Source organism: Zootoca vivipara, chromosome 1 (genome assembly GCF_965207765.1).
Source record: "Zootoca vivipara chromosome 1, rZooViv2.hap1.1, whole genome shotgun sequence".
Classification (NCBI taxonomy): Eukaryota; Metazoa; Chordata; class Lepidosauria; order Squamata; family Lacertidae; genus Zootoca; species Zootoca vivipara.
The window spans coordinates 119,819,627-119,840,534 of record NC_142582.1 but is presented as its reverse complement, the minus strand read 5'-3'; the positions used below and the strand labels follow the sequence as shown (position 1 = coordinate 119,840,534).

At 43.7% G+C, this 20,908-nt stretch overlaps 1 long non-coding RNA gene across 1 annotated transcript; it reads left to right on the top strand.

Moving 5' to 3' along the window:
- The first annotated feature begins 1,184 nt into the window (after positions 1-1,184).
- LOC132592463 (uncharacterized) lies at positions 1,185-6,658 on the top strand. Its single transcript, XR_009557961.2, has 3 exons — positions 1,185-1,326; positions 2,755-2,812; positions 6,074-6,658. It is a non-coding gene; the product is annotated as an uncharacterized LOC132592463 (long non-coding RNA).
- The last annotated feature ends 14,250 nt before the right edge of the window (positions 6,659-20,908 follow it).

Genomic DNA, 20,908 nt, shown 5'->3' with positions numbered 1-20,908 from the left:
AACCATGAGCTGCATGAATAAGTACTTTCAGCAGCCTCTGACTCCTCTAGGGACACATATACAGGTTGTTCCTGCTCCAAAAGTAGTCACTGCATGCTGTAACAATTAAGGGTATTGCAGCATGTCTTTCTAAACCCTAACTAAGCACGCAATCAGGTGGGGGGCAAAGAAGAAGGAGAGGCCTTACCTGCCTCTCCTCCTGGCTTCGTTGTCACACAGCACTCTCTACTTACCAATTGTCGAGCAGAGAGGGCACTTCTGCCGGGGTCTGCTTCCCCAGAATGTTCCCTGCTCCCTAGCAACAGGTATGTTCGGTCAAAGTGCAGCACAGGCTGTTTAAAAGCCCTCTTGCAAACAGCTCTGAGCTGCTCTTGAAGAGGCTGCCTGCCTCTCCTTCTCTCCCCCTGCCCTGCTGGGCCCCTTGACAGCCCCAGAATGCTCTGGGCAGCTCAACCCAATCCAGGGAGATCTGGGGCTGTCTCAACCCAACTCGGTCAAAGCAGTGGCGAACGGTGCCGCTTGGCTGCCCAGGTTGTTCCACAGCGCACATACATCATGACATCACGATGTACGATGTGCGTGCCAGAACGTTCCAGGACGGACTGTGCATGTCCGCACATGCGCAGTCCGTCCGGGTTGGCGCTGCTGCTCTGCTCGGCCGGCACGCTTGGCCGGTGCTCTGCTTCAGAGCATGCTACGGAGCGGGTTGCCGCTCCGTAGCGCGCTCTGCTTCTTCCTGCTCGGGCAGAGGAGGTGAGGGGCAGGCCAGGGGCCGGGGGGGGGCTGCCCCTGCCAGAGTGGAGCAAGGGGTGGACCGCCCCCTTCGCCCCTCCCTTGCTACGCCTGGGTCAAAGCCTATTTCTGCCCAAAGCAGCCCAATTTTGTTCAGGATATGGGTGGATCCAGTGCAGTCGGATGGAATTAAAAGAGAGGGAATGATTTACCAATTAAAGAAATATTTAAATGGTTGATACCCTTACTGATTCTCTGTTGAGTGGAGAATGAGTAACACAGTCCCTCTTGAGTACTTCTTATGTTTACCAAGACTAAATGGCCATGATTCTAATGTGTGCCGTGAGCAGCAGATGTGTTATTAGCTGACATCACAATTATGAGGACAGCGTAACGAGTGCCTGAGGAACAGTTCCTTCCTTTCCTTTTGGCATTGTTCTTTCTATTGAGCGAGTAAATGTGGACACATTCCTTAATTGTCCTCCAAACCTCAGCAGAACTGTACACGGAAAACTGACACACTCCGAGATAAGCAGAAGGAGTTGAACTCATTGTGTACATAAGAGAGGAATAAGTAACAAAAGCTCAAGGTAGGTTGCCTAGGAGATTCAAAGATTTCTGCTCCATTAAGGTATTCTGAACTTCTCCCACAGCAGCAAAACCTTCCTCTTTCTCATTAAAATTAAAGCAGAAAATCATTTTCTAAGCTTGCTTGGAGATCAAGGCAAAAACTGCACAGGAAGGTTTTTCCAGTTTACAGAAGAGAACAGGTGAATTGTTTTTGCTATGCATCTCAAACTTGTGGTGCTGTAAGTGGTGTGAACTTTGTGGCACAGAGAAAAATTGTCCCCTCTCTCTGCATCTTTAGTGCCAGTGCATCCTTGGCAAACGATGAGATGAAGATGTGAACTTTGCTTCTCTTTTACTATTATGAATTATTCTACCTGAACTTCTGTTTAGCACCAGTGCCAAGCTATGCACAGAACACAAAGCTTAGAATGGGAATGTGTGCATGTGGTGTGACAAATTTCAGTTCTCGAAATTTCTCATTTTTCCAATTTTAAAATCAGTTGCCCACATTTCTGCAACTATTTGTGGATTCTTTCTATTTTAAAAAAATCCTCATGAGAATTCATCAGCAATTTAGTGCAAATTTATCCTAATAAGCATATTTTTGTATGCAGTTTTGACTAATTGTTGCAGCAATTTCATCTAATGTGATGCATTTTTGTATGTTATTTTCACTCGTATACACATTTTAATGCCATCTCTAGTATATGCATTTTTGCACACATTAATTTGCTGGAGAAGGGTACAGTGGTGCCTCGCTAGACAAATTTAATTCGTTCCACGGGTCTTTTCTTATAACGAAAAATTCGTCTAGCGAATCCCATAGGAATGCATAGAATTTTTTTTTGCCCATAGGAACACATTAATTGAATTTCAATGCATTCCTATGGGAAACCGCGATTCGCTAGATGAATTTTTCGTAAAACGAATTCGTCTAGCGAGGCAACCTCCGCTAGAAAAAACCTTCCGTTAAGCAGAAATTTCGTTAAGCAGGGCATTCGTTAAGCGAGGCACCACTGTATTTTATTTTCACAAATGTATGCATTTTTGCCCACATGAGGACAGAAAATTCAGAGAAGTGCAAATTTTGAAGCATAGTGGTGTTTGGGCTCGCATATTGTTTTTGGAAATGAGAATTTAGGTAGGCTCCCGTTAAAATGCAAAATGGAACTGATCTCCCTCCTAGCCCTAGCTGCCTGCTTTCCCATTAACTCACTGCCTGATAAGCAAGCTAGTGGTAGCAACAATAACAAAGCACAGCAGCTTTACTCTGTGAGATCACTTCCTTTGCCTGCCTTGGCAGGAAGCTGTAACACTACATACTTCCTTCCTGCCTGGGCAGCCTCTTCTTTCTTCATTAAGCTTCCAAGCTGACCACACGTGCATGCCTGAGCTCTACAGCTCAGGCGCCATTTTTGATCTTACATTTTGTACTTTTGGTAACTTAGGTAGTAGTTACAAACCTGCCTTCGTTTTGCTACTGTAATTGCTGCTTCAAGACCTGGATTATGTAAGTAAATACTACTTTTATTATTTCACAAAACAATGCGTGTGTGATTGTGGTTTGTTTGTAATGGGGAGAAAAGCGCTAATACAGTACCAGGAAAATCCAGTCCGCCTTAAAGCATCTTGGATTATTGTTTCTAGAAGGTTAAATCAACTTTGTCTTAGAGAGCCAGTGTGGTGTAGTGGTTAAGAGCAGTAGACTCGTAATCTGGGGAACTGGGTTCGCGTCTCATGCAGCTGCTGGGTGACCTTGGGCTAGTCACACTTCTTTGAAGTCTCTCAGCCCCACTCACCTCACAGAGTGTTTGTTGTGGGGGAGGAGGGGAAAGGGGATTGTTAGCCGCTTTGAGACTCCTTCAGGTAGTGATAAAGCGGGATATCAAATCCAAACTCTTCTTCTTCTTCTTCTTCTTCTTAGCAGCTTCCAAATTTAAGTCGCAAAGTATGTTCTTCTGCTAATCTCACTAATGTGAGCAACAAAAGATGATAGCTAAACAATATGTTCTCTCCTAGTGTCTAAATCTTTTCCTACAGTGAGGAGGTAGACCAGGAACATCCAACATGGTCCCCTGCAGATGTTGTTGGACTCCAGCTCCCATCACCCACAGCCATATGGACAGCAGTCAGGGATGATGGGAGTTGTCATCCAGCAACATCTGAAGGGCACTTTGTTGACTACCCATGAGGTTGACTCACTGATGGAAGCGACAGGGGTCCCATGGAGCATATGTTGCTCAAGAGCCCTCAAGATCTGGAACTGGCACTGCACCAAGTGGTCTAAGAATGACCCCGGCCATGAAAATATATTCATTGCTATTATCCTGGTCCCCATGAACCACTTCCCTACGTCTTTGCTTGATTCTAGCAAGATCCCGTTTTACATAAGTGGAGCTGCTTCAGATTTGGAAAAGAGAAGACACTTTCCCTCAGCTGTCTTCCCAGAGACTGCACCAAATCATTCCTGTCTAGAATTGTGTGCTGATAGCAATGCGTGGGCAAGTCATTAGTCCATAAGCTCCATTTATGCTGAAACCATCAGACACATTCCATTTAGTGTCTGGAGCATGCCAATGATTACTGGAAGCATCAGACTTCTGGACTGTTTCCCACACACTTCCCCAATGTGATGGTCAGTTGAACTGTATGTGATGGTCAGCAGTGGGAAAGACCCCGCTACAGCAGTAGCCAAAGGAAGTCACTGTGTTTCCAGTAAGAGGGAGAATAAGGACCAAGCAACCGTCAACCATTTTTAGAGCTGCACTGAAAAGGGGCTGCGGGAGGTAAAACGACACGATTCAGACTTCTGCAAAGGAATTAATTGGACCGCATTACAACCATTAAGATGTGGAGCATGAATTGCTGGAAGTCTTGCAGACTCAGAGAGGAGGCATCTATTAATTTGCTGTGACTGTCTCTCAAAATTTAAACCCCTGAACCACAGAGCCACTGAATAGGATGCTGAATGTCTGAGTTTATAGATAGCCCAGCACGTATGCATATAAAAGCTTCTACTATTTGGTCAGTTGCCCATCTTGCCAGCGCTGATGATTTACAAGGAGGCAGCTGCATCAAAATTTTGCACAGTGATCCATTTGCACCACTACCATTACATCCTAACTTTCAGCAATCCTACATTTATCCGCTTCTTGTGAATGGCATCACATGCTCTGTTCATCTTGATTAATTTATACCCCTCCCTTGGTCCCCAGGGTGTCATACAGATACACAACTTACAAACAAACAAAGCAAAAACAGGCAAACAGGAATGTTTTCAAATCCCTCCTGAAAGTTTGTTGTGCTTTATTTCTTAATGCATTCTGTTGAATCAAAAAACCTCTCATCACCGCTTTACTTGCGTCCCAGATCACCCTTTTCTCTATAGGTGTATTCAAATTGATTTCAAAATAATCTTTCAGGGTTTTCTGAGCTTTCTCCACAATCTGCTCATTTCTGAATAAAGAGTCATTCATCCTCCACCTAAAAGCACCCTGTAGAGATAGTTTTAAATCCAATATAACAGCATTGTGATCAGAACAAGTTTTTGGGCAAATCTCCGCTTTGTTTATTCTCAGGGCTAATTCTCTCGAAATCCAAATATAGTCCAGCCTACTCCAATATTATTTTGCATCAGAGAAAAAAGTTTGCTCTCTTTCCAATGGATTTTTCAACCTCCATGTATCAATCAAGTCCATATTATCAATCAGATCAAAGAATGTCTTCAGCAATCTTCCCTCATTGGTAAATTTTTGTCTTTGTGATCTTTCCATTAATGTAGAGACAGCCCCATTCAAGTCCCCCATCAGTACTATTTTATAATCCATATAATCCAATAAAACATCATGGAGTCCTTTGTAAAATTCAGCCTTTCCATCATTTGGTGCATAAATTCCCAGAATTAAGAATTTTTCGCCTTGCGCTGTTATTGCTTTTAGAATAATTTTATAGCTTATGAATCAGTATCTTGCAATCAGATGATTGGTGCTCTTACATTCCCGTAAAAAACAACAACCCTGTAAATAACTTTATAGGTATTATAAATATTTCAACAAATTCCACATTAGTTGGGGCATAAAGTAAATTTTGGCTTGGATACTTCAAGTACAGGCTATAAAATAGGCAAAACTGCTGTTAAAATGCATGAAACTGATGACTACCACAGAACTGAAGTTTAAAAACCAGGTCAAAATAAATGGCTGGGTCCTTGTACCAAGTAAAATTGGACTTGTGGGTTGCCGAACTAAAATGGTTGGGAACCATGCGAGGAACTGTCTTCTGTAACATAAGACCCATTTCCCCACTCATTTATCCCACCCCTAATTTATTCTCCATGTTAGGAATGAGAACTGATTCCATATCCACTAGTCTTAATCTTTATGGAGTCACAATTTCTAATGGGTTTTTTAATTTTTTTTTATAAAAAAAATCCCATGCAACTCTGAACTTCATAAAAATGATTACTTCATCACGGGATACTTTTTTCCTGGGCTTGCCATTAATATCCCATCATAGTATACGCCTGAATGAAAACGGGAGTTGCCAGATTACAATTCCGTGAGTCCTCTTTAGTCCATTCTGGCTTCCCTTGCCATGCTGAGGTGATGCAAGGACACGAATTACAGCTTTAGTGCTACCATATGTGAAGTGCTCTGAAATGGCCACACTGACTGCCCTTTTAACAAATTGCTTCCTGGCCATGTGGGGTCCTCGGGGGTGGCGGAGGAGGAAGGGAATGACAGTGCTACCTAACTGAAGTAATTATTTGCAGGGAGGGTCAACGAGAGGAAAAGAAGCCATCACCCTCGCTTGCTGTACAATATAACTCACGATGGAAGGAGAGTCAAGGAAGCCTCAGGGGAAAGTGTGCAGATGAGGACAAAGGCCAGGCGTTGAATCTAGAAAAAGGCTCAGTGGAAACAGCAACGGCTGTGGAGCTGGGAGAGAAAGCAAAATCCTAACAACAATTTCATGTCAGTACATCATGCTCAATAGTAATCTTGATCATGAACTGCAGGTTTTTATTGCTTCGCCTTTTGTAGCCGGTGCTAGAATCATTCTTGTAATGGGATAATTGATAAGTCTGAGATGTTATGAAGATGAACAGGTTGTTGTTCATCTTCATAACATTAATTATTTGTAAAGGCTACCAGCAATATACCTTTTCTGGGCAGCCTGCAACAAAATGTTAAAAACACAGAATGCAGCAATAATTATTAATAAACAAAAAATAAATATTGCACTTGAATTCAGCATACTTTTGATTGTTTTGAAATTTTGTAGCTATGTTCCCCCCCCCCAGTGCATTGAGCTGTTAATTGGATTATATATTGACACTGATGTTCTTATTCTTAACCACTTTAGGCTTCATCAGGAGGAAAAATGGTGTATACAAATGACAACCTTAGCAGTAGTAAAATAAAACAAATAATTCTGCAATATCCAGTATTAGTCCATTGTAGCTCCATTGATCCATAGGAGATCCACTGATCTACTCAGTTGAATAGCTGTCGTTGTTGTTGTTTTGATGTCCTACCCGCCTTTTGCCATAAGGTCTCAGGATGGGTTTGTGGGAAGTATTCAGTTATTCAACTACTGCGTCCTGTTAGCTCCTGTTTTGCTCTTCTTCCCCTGCTTGTGCCCTGAACCCTCTCCATATCTGGTCCATGGGATTGTGGGAATGAGTGGGGGCGGGGTGGGGAAAAGAGGTGGAGAACATTGTGCAAGCAGAAATCATTGCACAGGCAGAACAACCCACAGCAATTAAAAACAAAAAGAATATTAAAAATCAGTCTAAAACAAATTGCGGTCAAGATAATAAGATGGTTAGATCGATCTAGATATCTAGATATGTAGATCCAGATATATAAATATGGCATCAACGTCCAGGGTAAAGAGATGTATCTTCAACATACAATGGGAACTACAGTACATAATGAATGCGCCAGACATACTGAGGGAATTCCAAAACTTCAGGGTTACCACAGGGTGCTGGAACTACCAAGAGAGCCCCTTCTGCTGATTTTTTTTTCACCCAAGAGGGTCTATAGGGAAGGGGGCAGTCTCTCAGCTATTTGGGACCTAATCTGTTTATGAATTTCACACCAATATGAGCATCTTCAAATGGGTCCACCTGGGTCCACTTCTGCTTACCTTCCAACAGGTAGTAAAACCACTTCTTTCAGGGATTTTTGTTTTGAGTGCTGCTTTTTTTTCAATACCTGATGCTTTTATCTGTTTTAAACATTCAAATCATGAGCTTTTAAAATCATTTATGGTACATGTGTGTATTTATAGGCTTTAATTGTAATGCTGTGGTTTGTCAGTTTTTGTTAGCAACTCAGCATTTCCCCTGAAGTATTACTTTATTTGTTTAAACATATTCTGCCCTCTCTCCCAAAGGAGCCCAGGTAAGTGGGAGAACATTACTTGGAAGATTTCATCATGAGTCCATCCCAGGAATCCAACATGGAGTTCAGCTTCCTCAACATGTCAGGAATGGTGAACCTGTCCATTGGCCATACTGGTTGGGGCTGAAGGGAATTGGGATTCAAACACATCCGGAGGGCTGTAAGTTCCCAACTCCTGCTCTAATCCAAAGTAGACCATTGCTCTGTCTGCCATTAACTTGGTGCTTAGAAAAAGAATCAATAGCAGTGCCAGCCATACCTGCCAAGTTGCTGTCGGAGAAATAAGGGACCGGGCGAAAGTAGCAGCCTGGAAGTAGCGCTGCCGCCATTTTGGAACTGGGCGGAGCATGCTCAGAAGTGACTTTTGATGCTGCTTTGCCCAGTTCCAAAATGGCCGCCGTGCCAGAATAAACCGGGGGAAAACAAAAAAAATCCGTTTTTTCAGCTAGGAACAGCTGGAAAAATGGGGATTTCCCGGGGAATACGGGAGACTTGGCAGCTATGAGTGCCAGCATCTATGATGCTTTGCCCTCAGGGCTGTTGAGCTATACCCCTTATATCCTGATAGTCTCTTAAAAAAAACTATGGGAGCCTGTGCACTGGCTTTTTCAAAGGGATGCTGCTGCTTTTATGTTTTTCAAGAAGAATTCCTGGCAACCTGAAGGAATCGGAACTGTGGAATTTCCTCTTCTCTGCATGGGATTATTGTGTCGGGAGAGAAAATGCGCCCTTAATATTTCTAAAGAACCAGTTAATTCCTCCAAGGTATGAGCTCTGAAGAGTTTCCTTGGACTCGGGGTCTGTTTACCTTGCAGCTTGAACATTAACTATTAAATATATTATGGCTCTCCCGACCCAACGAACTTTTATCCCATTTAGCAGAGTGGCTACTCTTTCTGGGGAAGAGATTGTCGCTTTGCAAGCAGAATGCTGCAAGTTCTGTCCTAGGCATCTTTGGTTAGAAGGAACAAATAAGCAGGTGAGGGGGAATAAACGTCTCTGCTGGTGACCCTGGAGAGCCACTGCCAGTCAGAGTAGACAAGGGCTGAGGAACCTGCAACCCTCCAGAAGTTGTTGGCCTGCAAATCCCATCACCCTTGATCATTGGCCACCCGGGCTGTGGCTGATGGGAGTTGGAGTCCAACAACATATGGAGAACTACAGGTTCCCCACCCTTGGAATATACAAGGCCAGATGGGTCTATCACCTGGCCTGGTGTAAGTTAGCTTCCTACATGCTGGTAGAGCTACTGTGTGATGTACAGGCAAAACCTTTGTTGGCTGTATGCAGTTGTTGTTGTTGTTTGTTTGTTGTCTTTGTCTTTTAAATTATTTGCTGCTGGCCATTGTTTTGCATTTTATCTTAGAAACCCCTTTTAGAGGCTTCTTAGCCTGTAAATGTCAGGTTTCAGGGAATCTGATCCCTCCCACAGTGGGCAGCCAAGAAATAGATAAACAAGAAGAGTTCTTACCAAGTCTTTTATTCAATATTCACAGAGAGAGACTTAGAAATGCCATCTCTCTTGGATAATGGCATTGCTCCTGAGGAAAGTCGCACCCCCTCCGTCTGTCCTATCATACGCCATCATCTCTGCACCGGCTGATCTGTGCTTCCTGCCTCTGAACTTTCTGTTTCCCTACTCTCAATGCTCGCCGGGACCTGGGGGGGGGCGCACTCTGGTTTGCTTTCCAAAGACATTGAGTCTGTCAGCTGTTTTCCCCAGGTGCTTCTTCTTCCTCCTGCTCCGCTCACATTATTTCCCAGCTTCTCTCTGCAGCCTCTGAATTGTGACCTTCTGCAAACCATTGTTCTAAATCTATACTCTCTCTCTCTTCTCTGGGAAGGGGGTGGGCATTCCTCCTCAGTCCAGTCTCTGACAGTAAGTATTTTGAATCGTAACCACACCAGGTTTGCTTTCCACATCTGATTGCTGTACTTTTATGCCTTCCAGGCTGTTTCACAGCAGCGGAGCCAGCAAAAAAACAGCCACGACTCTGCTAGTAGTGCCCACCCATCCTGTTCTCATCTAGAACTTCCAAATGAGGGTTCCCCCACCTCTCAAAAAGAGAGAGAAGATACTATGGAACTGAAGAAGTGAAGTAGCAACGAAAGCCTGCACCCACACTAAGTTGGCAGCATCAGAGTTAAATCAACAATGAGATTATGACTGGGAAATCATTTCCCCCCAATTTTTCCTAAAGAAAATATAAACCCAACCATGCAAAATGTTCATAGCTTAAAAATAACACTGGGAGTCTTTCCTTTCCCACTTAAAAGCATTTTACACCAATTAAAATGAATAGTATTTATTTTACTCATGATTACTCATGGCCATTAAAACTTCTAATGGCACATGAATGGAACGTGAAGTTTTTACACGGACAAGTTGCACTAAGGGCCTTTCTGCAAGAACAGTTAAAGTATGCTTCCAATTACATATGGGTTCTTTAGACAAACAACACAACACACCACACAAGAAAACTCTTTCTGGACTGTACCACTTAAAAGTTAAGGTGTGTGTGTTGTGAGGAGGACGGCCTGAGTGAAAGCTCCCTCATTTTTAAAAAATAAGAAAAACTCCTACATGTCAAAAATTTGTTAGGATGAACTAATCAAGTTAAAATGATTTTATCACAAAGAAACTGAAAATATATACCATAAAGTGTATAGTTAGAATTATAACTAGATCTGTGCCAGATATTCTCCTGTTTCAATTTTTTTATGCAAGAAAATAAATATTTTCTCCAATGAACCTTTTCTGTTTGCCACCATAGTTCCTGCTGTTGCTAGTGCAACAAGAGCGCAAAGCTTCATCGTCCGGTGGTCAAATCTGCATTAAAAAAAGTTAAGATTGATCAAAGAAATCATTGAGTAATTGAGTATTTGAATTGGTTTGAAGATTTGGATTAACCACATGTGTGATCCCAGCCAATCAGGGTTCACATAGCAAATGGGAGGCCATCTTGAAATGAAGGAAGCCATGGAAAACATCAGGTTTCCTAAACACAATGCAATTCATAAATGGAAAAATGGGGGGAAAAATCCTTTGCAGCAAAGCTGAGAATCTTTGGTCAGGAACAGAGTCTTTGAAAGCAATGCCTTCATTAGATGTTGTCCAAGAATATTTCTTCAGCTGGGAGCGTGTGTTTTACAAAACAGGAATGTTCTGAAGTGGGCTACATTTCTTAACGATTGGCTGCTCCTTAGGAATGAAAGGGTTTCTTGCAGTGTCTCATGGTCCAAGACAGATGGGAACATGGATTCCCATCCCATCTGATTCCATCCAGGTAACAAGGAGGGAGGAGAGGTTTTGCGTGTTTAGACCTTTAAACCTCCCCCTTAAATAAATTCACACAACTCAAATTTTTGGTTTGGTTTTTGGCAGAATTTAGACCACAACTTTATTGATCACAGCAAGTGAGTGGTTGCATAGGCTCTGGTTCGACTAGCTCCTTGCACCGTTGCAGGTAGCGCTGACCCAGAGCTCTATCGTAGGTCAGCCAAGGGTGAACACCTGGAATGGCAGAAAACCAGGGACATGCTATGTCCACCACCCAGATGTCCCCCTGGACTCAGGCACAGGCACTCTCTCTCTCTCTCTCTCACAGGGTTGACCAAACCATCAAGTCCCTGGATTCCTTTAACGGAATACCCCTTCACATAGGGATGGCGAGAGCGTTGCCCCATCCCTATCACCTGAACCAGAGCCTATCTGCAACCTTACAAGTCGTGACGAATTGCTACGTGGCAGGCGAAACCCAAATGGCACCAGCCAATCAGCCAACTGGGGAACTTCCTGCCGTGCCCCTGTCCCAACGATCAGGCAACACACGACGGCATAGCAAGGTCAAGTGCGCAAGCCCTAAATATAGGGAGAGGTGGGCGGGTGTTCCGATGCACTGACCAAGAGAGAAAGCTCAGGGTCATGTGCATTGGCATATATAGGTCCCTTGATCCATTTGGCTAGCATCCCATTGGTCAGATTAAACCCAGCAACAAGGGACCTACCAATCGGATGTTGTGGCTATCCAATCGTACCCACCCCCAACACAAGGGTTTGGTTGCCAGGTCTCACCGCAACATGTGCCCTCTTTGAGGGAGGACTTGATAAAATCATCGCCACAGCACACACTTTCCCTCTAGCTTTCTCTCTTAAAATTGCCACCCCTCATGTTATTGCTGTCTCTCTTCTTAATAGTGTGGGGTGGCTTTCGCCCTACTGGCTCCTGTGCCACAGAATGCAAACATATGGTTCCCAAGAGATTCCTTTTGAATAGGAATGAGGAGAAAATCGATTCAGTTCACATTTGAAGACAAAGCCGTCTAATTCATACTTTCCAAAACAATTTTGAGAACCGAAACAAAGCCATCCTTCAAAATTCACATTTCTCCAAATTTTGCATTTCTCCAGCCAAGTAATGTGTACAGTGGTACCTCGGGTTAAGTACTTAATTGATTCCGGGGTGCCAGTCGCACCCCGGAAAGTACTTAACCCGAGCGGCAATAGTGTGCATGAGCGAAGCGCTGATAAAGCGCTTCTGCGCATGCGCACGGGGCGGAACCCAGAAGTAAACACTTCCGGGTCCATGGAGTACTTAACCTGAAAGTACACAACCTGAAGCTTACCTAACCTGAGGTATGGCTCTATATACTGGGGTAAAGTGCCCATAAAAAGGCATATATCAGTGGGGGGAAATGCAATGCACATTTATATGCTATTGCTTTGTGGGAATTGCTTTGCAAAAATGTGTACATCAGGAGAAAGCTGCACTAAAATTCTGACGAATTTTCATGTGTGTGTTGTTGGTTTTTAAATTCACAAGCTGGACTTAAGAGTGGGGGAAACTGAATGGGAATGGGAAACTGAGTGGCTGGGGAAACCCAGCCAGGTGGGCGGTGTATAAATAATGAATTATCATCATCATCATCATCATCATCATCATCATCATGCAGAATTGCCCCATTGCCACTGAAAACTCCTGAGAAGCTTGTAATAAATAAATAAATATCTAATTAATTAATTCTGTCACTCAAGGAATTGGGAGGACATTGCTGTCACCTTTCAGTCTGTTTCTGACAGCCACGTTTGTTCTCAAAGGGTTGAGGAGATGGATGGAATCTTCTCTGCTTCCTCGAATCAGCGTAAAAGCAATATGCATTGCTGCCAATAAGGGAGCTGCTTGTACATACCAGCTATGGAAATATTTTCTCACATAAATAGCCAAATTTAGCTTTGGGTTTTATCCATACATATTCATGGAGCCCTGTGAGTTCACTGAGGTTGGGTGAGGTTAAAGGAAAGCAGCTGCAGATTCAACTTCGAAATCTTCGCTACACTCCAGAGTTGTCTCTACTAACGAAAAGGAAAGGCAGATTTTTTTTTTTTTTTTTTAGCACTGCTTGCCTTTATAGATGTTTGAACGGGTACTTCATAAATCTTGGTGTGATGTGCCCAATGCTAACTATTCATAAATTATACTGTAACGTATGATTGATATCTAACATGAGAGCAGGACCATTGCTAAAGATTAATGCACAAAGGGCACAACGCCATAACACAAATTTGCATATGCTAATTTATATGTAGAGATGCCTTTGGGAATCTCTTAATTGTGGCTTAATTGTTGGGTGGGAGGAAATAGTTCATATTAACTTTGTTTTGGAAAAATCCTTGAAATCTGCAGATGTTCACAGTTTTAAGCACATTGCTGTGGTGTGGGGACTAGCAGATGGACAGCAGAAGTGGCTTCTGTGATCCCTTATGGTTGCAAAGGGACTGCAAGTTTGGAAGGATAAACAGACATCCATTACAACAGACTGAGGTTATTACTGCTCTTTGTATGTTTGAACGTATATCATGTCATTGCCAATCTTACTGGGATATCTTACTGGGATATCTGACACCAGGGGGCGGAGAGCAGGCAGGGGCAGGGCTGGCACACGTCCCAGGGGCGTGGTGCGTGTCCTGGGGGCGTGGCACACTGCCTGCAGGGGCAGGGCACCCTTCGCGGGTGGTGGGCAGCTGCGATGGCACCCCTCCGGGATCGCGCTGCCGGGGGCAGTGCGCTCCCCCCCCCATAGCTGCCAAGTTCCGGATTGAATGTATGGATAAAGTGGCGCGGCACCGGAAGTCGCTTCTACGCGACTTCCGGACATGCGTAGAAGCAACTTCTGGTGCCGCTCTGCCCATTTCCAAAATGGCCGCGGCGCCAGAAGTCGGGGTACTTGGCAGCTATGCTCCCCCCACACGCCTCTTCCTCTGCCAATGAGTGACAGATTTTAAAAATCAGAACAACTTAGACTGAAAGCAGACAATAGCTTTCCACTGGGGAGTCGAACATGGTATGAAAAAGGAATTCCTGGTCATAGTGAATATACCGGTTTTATTTTTTGCTTCTGGTGAATGGGTTTTGAAGGTTTGTTTGCGCTTCAAAAAGCCTGCAAAACCTGTTGGCGTGGAGATGGCAAAAGAAATGTGTGTATGGGAAAGCGAAGCCTTTCTCAAGCCACTTTCAGCTGGCTTTGAACCACTTTCGGCTTGTGTCTGTGCTGTCTGTTGAACTTATAATTAGGGCTGGGGTGATTGTGGTGGCCTTGAAGGAGAGAAGATATAACATTCTTAACAGTGGGCACAGCAGGTTCTTCACCTTCACTCTGGCCCCTGTCTTCATAATTTCCGGGCGCACAGATATTGAAAAATTAATCAGCTCTCGGTTTTGCCCTTGTTCAGCAGGGCTTTCCATCTTAAAAACAAAAAACTGAAACACAATGTGTATGTTTATACACCTATATATTTCTCATTCATGTTATCAAAATAATATATAAATGAACAATTAAAAATAAAAAGTTGCAACAACGCTCTAAAGACTGAGAGTCCAGGTATATTGGTGCTGTCATGGGAACTGTCCAATAGATGCTAATCACAGCCATCTTTTCCCAGTCAGAAATGTGCAGTTCCCTCAGTCCATATCCTTAAAACATACATGGGTGTAAGATACTGAAGAAGCATTTCCATTACCCACGCTTAATGTCAAGGTTACAGTGCCAAACTGGTCATGTAAATAAGATTTTCTGGTGTTTTTCCCCTAATTATAATAAAAATAATTCAAGGGGTTAACTTCTATTTGAGAATCAGGATTGGGTGAAGGCTTAAACCGCCTGCACCTACTGATTTGATCTTTATCCTCTGATCCTAGTCCTCTGTGTCTGCTTTTAAATTTAACATACACACTGTGCAAGACCATGTTCACATCTTGTCTGGGCCTTTATTTTCGGCCTTAAATTGCTGGGGAAATTATTCAGGCTTGGCTCCATTAAGCGAGGTGATACAGTCTGCCTTCAGAGATGGAAGATTTGGGGGGTGACATGAAAGGACTGTAAATTGCCAACATTTGAGTTTACCATTATTATATGTTTATCACCATAGAGGGACAATTGGATTTTCTATCTCAGACATCAAAATAGCTTGGGGCCTCTCTGCAATGATTTCTTCTTCTCCAGATGATTTCTTCTTCTCCAGATGATTTTGTGAGTAATTACTATATTTTTTTAAATAATAATAATAATTACTCACAAAATCATCTGGAGAACTCTCTACCCATTTGCTCAGAGTGACCGCGTTAACATCTTGAGGGTGAGAAGCACTTATTGCCATGAATAAACTGTGGAAATATATCTTTCAAATAAAGTTTTTAAAGAACTGGCAGTTCTGAACCTGCTGTTGGCAGTGGCTGGACAGCTTGAAAAAATGCCAAGTGCTATAGACTATAAAGTGTGTCTTCTCCGTCCTGCTTTGGTACTTCAGGATCATAAAAGGAAAGTCAACATTTGAAACCAAACATTGGATTTAAATATTACAAACATTAGAGATGTTCTCCTCTCTCACTGGCAAGAGTTGCAATTCAAGGTCCTGGCTTCTGCTGCTGGGGCCTGATGGAGTGGAGTAGCCACTACTATTGTCATGACCCCATTGGCCAGGGCAGATGATGTAGGGTCATGAAAAAATGCCCCTCCACCTCACCAGATCCCACACTAATGAAGCAAAGAGACTCGGATCAGGGCTATTGCTGTCATAAGAGCAGGGCTGGCTCAGCATTCATTCATTAGAAAAATTTGGTAGGCCATTTTCCACTGAGCTTGGTGTGAACATTAGGGGTGTTCAGTGACAACAATATTTGCCTTGTATCTGTACTGGTTGGAAGGAGCCCAGTCTGTTTTGGATTTGCTCCCTGTCATTCTGATTTTATTTGTTATGCAGGCCTATATCAGACCAGTTAAATCCAAAACTCTGCTTTGCTCCTATTAACTAAAATGGGAGATCTAAAAAACAGCAATGACTTTCTTCCATTTCACAGAAGTGGAAGAAATTTGCAGGCAAAGGAACCACTCCACAGTCAATTGAGCCTGGAAAATTTCATCTAGGGATTTTGTGGGGTTTTTTGTTTTAAAGGAAAAGGTCTCTAATTTTTTTAATTTTCTGACAGAATTGGTTGCAAATTTCAGGCATGGTTGTCTCTTCTGAGGCTTTGAATACTGCCACATTTCATAAAGGTAAGTGCAACCGTTTTTCCTCAGTGGCAGACTTTATCATTTTTGGAGCAGGAAAATAGAAATGGGCTCCCTCCCCTAAGAGTATGTGTGTGTATGTGAAGAATCAGTTTGAAAATTGGGGAAATGAGGGTGCCCCTGGGTAAGAAACCTATCAACATTCAGATAAATAGTTCCAAGGGCCATCATGATATGTGATTTTATCTTTGTTTTAGAAAACGGGAAAAGTCACAGGTTTTTCTTGCCCCTTCCTGGAAGCATAGGCCTCAATTTCCAGATAGGAAAATAAGGGATCGGCGGCAGCGCGGCACCAGAAGTCGCTTCTGCGCATGTCTGGTGCGCGGCAGAAGCGACTTCCGGTGCCGGCTCTGCCCGATTTCCGGTGCCCAGATATGGGCAGAGCGGTACCGGAAATCAGTTCTGTGCATGTCCAGACATGCGCAGAAGCTACTTCCGGTGCCGGGCTGCCCATGTCCGCATGTCTGGGCACCGGAAATCGCTTCTGCACATGCTCGGGCATGTGCAGAGGTGATTTCCGAAGCCAAGTGAGCAAGCAGCCAGCCGGGAGCCGGGACATGGCCACCGGTGCCAGCAGGAGCTGCAATTCCGGGGGATTTACGGGATATTTTTCAATTTGGGAGACCAAATCCGGGAGTTTCCCGTGAAAAACGGGAGACTTGACAGCTATGCCTGGAAGTATTGTCCATGAAAGGGGGGGGGGAGAGAGTAAATTAACTGTGATTTCTAATGTTTTGTTAGGACAGGGGTTCCCAACAAAATTTTCTCGAGGACCCCTCATCGAGCCACTATTGTGACAAGGACCCCCATTAATTCCTAATCCTAAAATTAAAAAGTGAGAGCCAAATTAAGAGTCTTTTTATATTTTATATTTATACATTTTTTACAGTTCTTCCTCTTCATCTGTAGGCCTTTGTCATTTTAACGAACCACTTTTTAACCAACGGTCCATTTTTAACTACGCGAACTGTAGCTTCCGCGAAAAACAACGCTTTGTTTACAAACACTACTGTTTTGCAAAGAGGCAGCGCGCGCCAGGGAGGAGGGAGGGGAATGGAGAAGACAGGGTACCTGCGCAGTAGCGCACAAATGAAGCCGACGCACGCAAAGCATCTTGGGGAGGTGAGCGTTAGTAGAATGCGCGCACTGCCTCTTTGCAAAACAGTAGTGTTTGTAAAGCGCCACCTAACGGCATACAGCAGAACTACTGCCTCTATCTAATTCTAGTTTTGCGCTAGACTCTGCTCATGCAGGAAGCGGCCAAAACAAAAAATCTGTTATCATACGAAATATATTTAATATATTTTTTATTCTAATAGCATCTTGCGGACCCCTCTGGCATAGCTCATGGACCCCTGGGGGTCCGCGGACCACCTGTTGGGAACCACTATGTTAGGAAAAAGAACGATGGAGAAAGAAGCAGGCTACCCTAGTTGTCTAAATCACCTGCTAGCATTCTGCTCCCACAGTGGAAACTCAAAGAATGATGGCATCACTCTCCTAAATCATTGTGATTCGATTGATCTAAGAAAACGGTTCACTATGATTGAAAGCTAGACCTGTCCATCAAAACAAACCCCCCTACTCCCCCAATCACCTCCTGAGCTTGAGGCATTCCCATAGTCTGGCTGTTTTCATTTCTCCATAAAGAAAAGGGGGAAAGGTTCTGCATTTGACTGTTTGTGGCAGCGGGAGAAATTAAGCTACAGGGTGACTCAGAAGCTTAGGAGGACCATGATCCACCTCGAGCCGCCGTGTAAATGGCGTGATCAGGCTCAGGAATGTGAGATCATGACCCTAATCACTCTGATTTGCCTGATTATTCCAACGCACACAGAGGTGATTCACATGGCTAGTATAAATGCAGATCCGATCACCAAAACATCTGTCTATCCGAACCGTGTTCTCCAAGCTGTTTGGTGTTGAAATAATGATGAGAACATTCACTTTGTGAGAAGCTACATTACTACATATAGAATTGAGTTGTTGTTGTTGTTGTTGTTTGTTGTTTTAAGCTGTTCACACTGCTGAATGGGATATATATATATATATATATATATATATATATATATATATATATGTAATATAATTCTTCAGCAGTAAAACAGTGCAATTTCAAGACTAGTAAACTCAGCTTTGCTCCCAGTTCGTTTCCTGAGACAAGTGAACTATTTCTCTGTGTGATGATTCTGGAATTTTTCAGGGCTTCCTGCCTAATGACAATGACTAATGCTTCCCCTTATTTTATGCTTATCTGACTGCTTTGTCAAGTCCTGGCACCCATCTTTTCTCTAGCCCAAGCCCAGCAAGCCCTGAAGATGACCTTATCAGCTGCTCTCAGCAGCAGCATGAGTCACAAAAGACAAACTAAGACTCCTTAGCACTTTCTAATTTGGTCATCTCTGCGAGGGTGGTGCTTTTCTGGAACATCCAGGAAAGCTTTCTGGAAAGGCTCTTTTGGTGTCATTTATCATAAGCTCACGATAAAGACTCATCAAAAGATTGGTAATTTCCAGAAGGGTAATTAAGGAGCCACATTTACTGTACCACATTTGCTGACACTGGAAACAAGAATGCAAGAAACTGGATTTGGGGGTGAGCAGATGGGGGAAGAACCAACAAGGTTTGCCAAGTGGAGGAAGCAGAAGTTGACATGAGTAGACCCAAAGCTACTGTTGCCATTGGTAGGCCTGTACATTTCAATTCAAGCTTAGCAAATGCCACTGGCTGTATACTGGTATGTTTCCAAGCACAATTCAAAGTGTTGGTGCTGACCTTTAAAGCCCTAAATGGCCTCCGCTCAGAATACCTGAAGGAGCGTCTCCACCCCCATCGTTCTGCCCGGACACTGAGGTCCACCTCTGAGGGCCTTTTGGTGGTTCCCTCACTGTGAGAAGTGAGGTTACAGGGAACCAGGCAGAGGGCCTTCTCGGTAGTGGCACCCGCCCTGTGGAACGCCCTCCCATCAGATGTAAAGGAAATAAACAACTATCTGACTCTTAGAAGACATCTGAAGGCAGCCCTGTTTAGGAAAGTTTTAAATGTTTGATTCTATTTTTAATATTCTGTTGGGAGCCCCCAGAATGGCTGGGGAAACCCAGCCAGATGTTGTCAGTGCTTTTTTCTAAAAAAAATGTTTAGGGGTACTCTCATTTTCCTACTCATATTGAAATACTGCCCCTCAATGAGGCCCATCTTAGATTCACAAAATGTTTAGGGGTAACATTTTGTGTGCCCCCTGCATACTCCCCAAAGGAAAAAACCACTGTATATTATTACTGAGGTAGAAACATGACTTGTTGGAGTTTTCATCATCCATGTTGTTTATTGTGTATCAAAGATAACTTTCCCATTTTTCAAAGGGTGCTTTACTTTCTGGGTAGCGACAAAGATGTCTCCCTCTCTCATAACACTAAAATTCGTAGAAAACCAATGAAGGTGAGTTGGGTCCTCCCTAACAGAGGGCACGTGTTGCGGTGTGACCTGGCAACTAGACCCGGTGTTGTGGGTGGGAACGTTTGGATGGCCACAACACCCTATTGGAGGTCCCTCGATGCTGGGTGCAATCAGGCCAATGGGATGCCAGCAAATTTGTATCGAGGGACCTCTATTGAAGCCCATGCACATGTCCCTGAGCTTCCTCTTTTGAGCCAGTGCATCGGAACACCCGCCCACCTCTCCCTATATTTAGGGCTTGCACGCATGACCTTGCTATGCCGTTGTGTGTCATCTGTCATTGGGACAAGGGCGTGGCAGGAATTTTCCCCACTTGGCGGATTGGCTGGTGCCATTTGTGTTTTGCCTGCTGCGTAGCAAATTGTCACAACTTGTGAAGGTTGCAGATAGGCTCTGGTTCAGGTGATAGGGGTGGCAGAGCGGCCTGGCCATCCTTGTGCGATGGGTATTCCATTAAAGGAATCCTGGGACTCTTGGTTGGTCTTCCCTGAGAGGGGTTGTGCCCGGAGCCAGAGTCCAGGGGGGGATCTGGCTGGTGGACTGGCTTGATCCCACCTTCCACTATGCCAGGTGTTTACCCAAGGCGGACCTATGGTTGGTGCCCTGGGTCAGCGCTACCTGCAACGGTGCAGGGAGCTAGTCGAACCAGAGCCTATGCAACCACTCACTTGATTGTAATCCATAAAGTTGTGGCCTAAATTCTGCCAAAAACCAAACCAAAAATTTGAGTCTTGTCTGAATTTATTTGGGGAAGGTTAAATACGCAAATGTATTCATGCAGTGCGTAGTTAAATCATGGGACTCGCTCCTACAGGAAGCAGTAGGGGCCACCAGCTCAGAGCACCTTCTGCATGCAAAGCAGTGGTATTCCATATGCAAGACATATGCAAGACAGGCAGAAGTTATGGATGACTTTGCCTTCCAATGGTGCTCTTGTTCCAATGCAGTGGTTACATCATGCCGTTCTTGGATTTGGCTATATTAATATTTTCGGTTCAGACATATTTTTGTTCCTTGTTGTTTCCTGTTCTTAAAAAGATTGTCCATAATTGTGATTTTGTATGTATGCTTTCATTTTTTGTGTGGAAGCCACCATGAGGGAGTCTTTCCTCTTAAAAGAAGAATATAAATATTTGAAATAAAATAAAAGTAGCCATGGGACATAGCTGCCAAGT